The 7,148-nt window shown below is 32.2% G+C and overlaps 1 long non-coding RNA gene across 1 annotated transcript; it reads right to left on the bottom strand.

Moving 5' to 3' along the window:
- Positions 1-247: 247 nt before the first annotated feature.
- LOC127904111 (uncharacterized) lies at positions 248-1,360 on the bottom strand. The gene is made up of 2 exons (XR_008056984.1): positions 709-1,360; positions 248-590 (listed from the first exon to the last, which is right to left on the bottom strand). It is a non-coding gene; the product is annotated as an uncharacterized LOC127904111 (long non-coding RNA).
- Positions 1,361-7,148: the final 5,788 nt, after the last annotated feature.

Here is a 7,148-nt window from a genome sequence, read left to right as displayed (position 1 = left end):
GTTTAATCTTTTGTTATTTTTTCCAAAAATCAGTCTCTGGTTGTTTTCAGTATGATCATTGTTAAGAATGCTAATTTCTCGACTGAAACTTGGTTCGCAATGAGCCTGGTCTGGTGGCAGAGGATCAGAATTACTGGGACTCTCTGGGCTTCTTTGAGGTTTATTCGAGAATGTAATTATGATTATTTTTTAAAATATATTTATTTTAAACCCATGAGTTTTTTTCTTTGTTTTTTTGGCAAATAAGCTTAATGGGTCAATTTATTTAGGCCAAATCTTTTAATGTTCTTGATAAACTTATTATCAAGCAAAAACAATTTGCATGGAAATGAAATACAAAGTTTTTATGCAAATGTCGAAAACACATTTCAAATTTGCAGAACACCTTTGGGACAGGGTACTCATGGTTGGAGAAGTTGCTGGGATACACTGAGGTTCGAGAATAGTGGCGGCGTGTGGGCTCTACACGCTACCAGCTACTGCCGGCGCGTGGATCCACGCATCGCTGCCAGTGAAAAGGGAAAATTGGTGGATCTGAAACGGCTTTTCTTCCTCTTTCTTTTTATGCTATCGGTGAATCTCACCGTCACCTGCAAAACCAAATAATCAACACAAGCAGTCAGTTTTAGTTTTTATCTTTCTCTCTCTACTGCGTCTTCTCTCATCTGGTTTAGCTATTGTTCATTGCTACCATGGAAGGAGGAGAACCTGGTCGCTTGGAGTGGCGGTTAGGTTCGAAATTCTCACTACTGCTATGTGGCTGGATCGAGGTTGTTTCTCTTGGTGGTTAGCGAATGGAAGAGGAGACAACAGCGTGAGAGTTGGAGGACGATGTGGGTCGGCCTGGTTCACGATTATGGGGACTGGTTTGGGTCAGCCTGTATATACTGTTTCCCTTGTGTCTTCCCCCTTTTCTTTTCTTTTTCTTTTTCTTTTTTTTATCGATCTCCCTCTCCCATTTGGTATCTCTGTTCATTCCTTTTATGAATGGAAACAATCACCAATATTTTAATGAAAATCAAATCCTTGAAAATTGACCTATAAATCTGAATTTAAAATCAGCTTAGGAGCTGGCCACCAATCCCTCTTCACTTGATCTGTGGAGTGAGAATCAAAGTTTAAAGGCTGGATCTTGAACAACAATGGAAAGGCTGTATTATAGTCTAGAAAAGATGCTAATTGAATTTGTGTGTTTGGCTCAGAATCCGAAGTGGATTCAAGGAATTAAATCATGATTCTTTGTGTCTTGATTGTAGCATACCTGCTAGAGAATACATTTCTTGCATTATGTTGTCAAGAGAATCAATCAAGGTAATAAATTAAGTTCAAAGATAGCATGACAGTCATTCGTTTCTGTCTTACTCAGAAATTTGCAAGATTAAAGAACAAAATAATGCTGTTTATTTGAATCTTCAAAGTGTGTTCTTCCCCAATTTAAACAACTCACAAATCACATTGTTTTATTAAAATATATTAAAATAATATTTTTTTATTTTTAAAAAATTATTTTTATATTAATATATTAAAACAATTTAAAAATATAAAAAAAAATAATTTTTCATAAAAATTTAAAATTTTAAAAAATACGGTGTCCAAATAGACTCTTAATGTTAATGGTGCTGTTTTTCTTTGTTGTCTGGAATCAGGTTTTTCCTAATTTAATTGTGTTAATTTCAAACATATCCTTTTACTTTGGCCTTTTTTGCTTTATGGTCCTTGGACTTTTTATTTTCTTATGTTGGTCAATTTTCATTCTTTTCTCTTAATGTTTTTCAATTCACCCTCGACAAAATTACAATATGCTCTTTGATCTTTCAATTGCTCTCATATTAGTCCTTGTTTCTTCGTATCTTCATTTATAAGTCAAATTGACTCCCAATTTCAATCTAGGTTTTCAATTAAGCCTCTATTTAATTTTTAACTTGGCTATTTATTTCAAAATTATCTTTAAACTTATAATTTATTTTACTCTTAGTCATATTAAATCAAATTAAGCCATTTTCTAAATTTTATCTTCAATTAAAACCTCAATAATGGCTTAAAAATTCTCAAATTTTATTTTTGCTTATGATATTTAATTAGTGATCAAATTTCAACCTGTCATATTTTAATTTTTAATTTTTTCAAAGATGTATAAAAAACAATCTAAAAACACTAAAAAAATTAATTTAAAAAAAATAAAAAAACAAACAATTTATTATCATGGCCTTGTAATGGAGAATTCAGAACCTGGTGGTTCCATGGAAGTTGTGTTGAAAAGAATAGAGAGTGCAATGGATAAATGTAGAAAAGAAAAGAAGAACTCGGATTCGCGGGATTTTATGCTGCTGGTTGCCCAAGTTAGAGTAATGGAGGAGATGTATTTTAATGCAATAGAAGGTTTATGAGTTGGTGATAGAGGAACCGATGGATTTCAGGTCGTATTTGTGCCAAGGGATCATTTGCACTTTGTTGAGGAACAAAGATGAAGCGGAGAAAAGGTCTGAGCAGTTTGAAAAGCTTGTTCCGAAGAATCATCTTAAAAAAACTCCAGAAGTCACGAAATCTGGAAATGTTTGGGTTACTAATTGCTTCCTGCAAAGTCTTAGTATCTTGAATCCTTAGCTGGACAGTCTGAACAATGTTCTTTACTTCCTGCCTTCATCTGCTGCAACAGTATTATGAATCTTTTGGTTCCTTTTTTTTTTTTCAAATACAGTAGGAAAAAAAGATACCAATGATGCCTGGAAATTGTTTGACGAAATGACTATGAGAGACAACTATTTTTTGGGGAATTGAATTAAGAGGTAATACAAGAGGATAAATGAGTTTTTGGGGATTATAAATTGATGATAATTCTGTTATTTTGATGTTAAAGAAACACTTTAATAATTAAAATGAATATAAACATTCAAAAATTATTTCTTAATATTTTTTACACATGAGATTGAAGATGTAAACTGTTATTTAAAATATATATTGATCATGGATAATATAAATATAATAAATAAAGGTTCAGGAATTTCAGATAAATAAACATATAAAATAAATGACTTGAAAGTTTAATATAATTACAATTCTTGTCATTGTGTAAAATTGTTAACTTTTATTCATGATATGTAGCATTATTCATAAGACATCAGCGTTATTGTATGTGTTCATGAAAATGTGTAATTATGATGACAGTTATTTTTTAAAATATTTTTTGTTTGAAAATATATTAAGATAATATTTTTTTAATTTATTTTTTATATTACCATATCAAAACGATCTAAAACCATTAAAAAAAAAAAATTGCTTCCCACAGCAAAAACAATTCTTAAAAGGTATAATTGGATCAATGCCCAACCGGAGTCTCCCTAAACCTGCTTCAGGCAGGCCGAGTTGGGCTGATATACCCATTTTGTTTCCTATTCCAAGCTGGCCATGGGCGGGTTGAAGTTGGGCCAAAGTTTTTTTGACCCAGGGTTGGACCATCTAGGCTGCTTGGGCTAGCTGGCTTATGTATCACAAACTGTCACCTTAGAATAGAGTCTGGGATCGGCCCATTTAATTATCCAGTGCCCATTGTAGACTATTACGAATTTTTCTTGCTGTTATGATTCAAGGAGCTGGAGTTACATTGCTTGCCCAATTTCTTGCCAAGAAGATTTGGATCAACGGTATATACTGTCCCAGGTGAGCATGCGGCAGGGTAAGATATTATAATTAGTCAAAGCTGGAAAGTCTAGAAGTGCATCGCTTGCTGCTATTTCCAGGGCTCGATATCATCATTGTTGGGCGGCTTGGAAAGTTGAAAAATGGAAGTAGAAATGTGCAAAAATGTCATGCTCTGTGATCATGGCCCCCATATGCTGTGAAGGCGTTTCTCCATCAGTTTCATTGCAATTCAGGATTTCAATTGCTATATGTTTGCAAAGGGCCCAGTCTCGAAGTTACCCCCTCAATTCTTGCCGGAATTATGAATGGGCTGAATGCTATAACTGAGACTTTTACAGGAAATATTGCAGAAGCCGCCTTGCCGCGTCAAACTTCAAAGCTCAAGTGTTCCTTTCAGATGGTGTGGCAGCGGCGGGGAAAACTAGTTTCCAGTGCTGAGAAATTTCCCACTTCAAATCCACGCTGTTATCCACTGAGAACATGCCTCTGTAGCATGACATTGTTTGGCAATCCACCATCAAAATTTTCAGTATAATATCATACAATTAAGAATCTCGTTGTGTCTTTATTAGCTCACAAGATAGGTGTTACACAAGTTTAATATGACTATATCTGTAAATATAAAAAAAATTTGTTCCGCGCCTACATGTCTGTATCCTTAAAATCAATGAAAGAACTTAATCTCAATAAACTATCAAATTGTCCAAAAAATATTCATTGTTATCATAAAAAAAAACTATCATAGTTAATTAAAAATGTTGACGGATTAAAAAATTAGCAAAATAGCACAATTTATACTTGTCATGATTGAGAAATGTGATTTTTATAGCTTGTTGGTATTCATAATAGCAACATCCATTAAAAATATTAAATGGACATGTTATCAATAGTGACCCGAGTAACATCGATATCATTAGAAAAATCTCGATGAAAATAATCTAATAATACTAGAAAATGTCATCAATAGTGACCCGAGTGAGCCACAATTGCCACCCAAAAGATGGAGAGTAGCCCACTTATCTTTGATGACAAATATAACCCACAATGATTAATATTAGTGTCCTTTCTTGATGTCGTTAGATTTGTTTTGCCGAGATTTTTCTGATCATATCAATAATATCGTAATCGGAGTTTCAATGTGTCTCTGGAATCTTTTTGTTTCTTTTCCTTTCTCTTTTCTCTCTTCTATTTCATTAACTATGTTATTTTACCACTGTATTTCTTAAAATGTGTTAAAAACCAAGAATAGACGTTATCTAAAGAATAAGGCTATACATTTTCAGGCTTACATCAACACGTAACGGCAAGGAAAATGCCAAAATACAGAGCCAAGAGGTGAAAAGGAATGTCGGAAAGTAATGTTTTGTGTGACATCTTTGATTGGCAAAAGAACTAAAAAGGGTTAAAGTTTGAACATATAATTAGCCTTATAATTTGGATGAGTGTCGTCTAAACACTTTCTTTGACTTCTTATTGGATGCATGACTCAGATCTCCATTTAATTAACAAAAAAAAAAAAACGAAATTCCCTTTTGGAATTTTAGAGGACAACGACAAAACATGTTCCCTTTTTTGTCCTCCTTTTCTTCCTCTTCATCATCTTCCATGTAATCCTATGAGGGACACGCGGCCATTCCCTTATCGTGTGTTTTCGATGTTCTTCAGAATTTCAACAATGTCAAGTTTGACACAAAAATAATCCAATTTTTGTTATATAATCTTAATCTTCCTAGCATGTCGGAGATGGTCACCAAGTGTTGGCAATTATTTCTTTTTTACTGTATTAATAAATGAATATTACACTATGTTTTCCACTATATATATATATTTTATTGCACAAAAGGATGATGCAAAGTGGGAGTTGGATGGCTAATTAGTGAAGTATTGTGTTCATATGCAGATATGCTTAAATGCTAATTATACACGTTGTTGTTAGAGAATAATATAAATCATATTTTGGGATCTCACCTAACAGTTTAAGCTATTGGATTGAGACGGTTCTTTGGCATGATATTAGAGTTTTGATAACTAAGCGATCACGAGTTCGAATCTCACTATCTCTATTTATTTGATAAAAATTAAGTACAAAGTAATGTGGGTATGTGTAAGTTTCAAATTCAAAGAGCTTTTACTTGGGGAGTGTGTTATAGAGTAATATAAATCATATTTTGAAGCCTCACTTAACAGATTAAGCTATTGAATTGAAATAGTTTTTTTTGATGTAAATTTGATTTCTTTATTTGAAGCTCTAAAATCTTAAGAAGCGAGAAACCCACGGCATGTTTCTAACATCCTTGTACTAAATAATATTACCCGTAATAAAAAATTTCATAAAAGTTGATAAGAAAAGAAGGTGTGTATCAAGAAGCACGCCATGGCCACAGAAGCCCCACAGTGGGCGCAAGGGGTTTTCACTTTCCCTTTTATATTTGTTTGTTTAACAATTCTTTTGAGAAAAGAGATGGAGTATGCAACTTGCACACAGCATCGAGCATGAATGATTTTTCACAATTTCGTAGGACCCTCTTACTCGGTAATCATGCTCCGAGTTCCCACCATTACACATTGAAATCTTTAAAGTTATCGCATTTATTTTTATATTTTAAAAATGTTTTTTAAAACAGATTATTATTTTTTACTTGTTAATATTAAAACTAATTTTTTAAAATAAAAAATATTATTTTAATATATTTTAAACAAAAAATATTTTAAAAAATAACTATTATAACATAACCAAACACCCCCACCAATGGTAAAGCTGCAAGACAAATCCCATTAAACAAAAAAATCTTCAACTTCTCTTCTATTAGTTCAACTACTTGCCGGTCGGTAGATGAAAGGGAAACTATAAGAACTTTTGATTCATGATTTGAGGCCCCATTAGTGCAGTGGCCACCCTTGGATATGATCTACATGCTCGACACACTGTTATGGCTAAGTACGTGTGCTTGTTTTTTCCTTTTGATTTCAATTATATGTGGTTAATATATACATGTATATATGATGCATAAGCATACTAGTGTGGTTAATATATACATGTAAATTTATTTTCTCTCTTTTTTGATCATCAAAGTATAGAGAATAAAAATACTTATAAATAATTATTAATTATCATAAATTATAACAACTTTAAATTTTTATATAAACTAAGTACATTATTATTTTTTTATTTGGGCAGAGAATTTAAAACAAACCTAATAATAATTATGTATACTCTATATTCTTTTTTATATAATTCACTTCATTGTGGTTAGTTCATGTGATTATAAAATCTAACTTGTGAGGCATACAAATAGATCTACATTTGTGCTGCTATAATTTTATAAGCAATTATTATAATCGATACGGAGAAAAATAAAAATAAAAATAATAGAAGATCCACATCAACAAATGAGATAATTTTGCTTGATTATACTTCGCATTCCAATTATTATGATTGTAATAGTAAGGAGCCACGTGTATCATGATTAACCGTGTTGACTGTTGATCATGATAGCCACGTGTAGAAA

The sequence above is a fragment of the Populus trichocarpa genome, chromosome 12 (assembly GCF_000002775.5).
Source record: "Populus trichocarpa isolate Nisqually-1 chromosome 12, P.trichocarpa_v4.1, whole genome shotgun sequence".
Lineage (NCBI taxonomy): Eukaryota > Viridiplantae > Streptophyta > Magnoliopsida > Malpighiales > Salicaceae > Populus > Populus trichocarpa.
The sequence above is the reverse complement of the archived record's forward strand: the minus strand, read 5'-3'. Positions and strand labels throughout refer to the sequence as shown.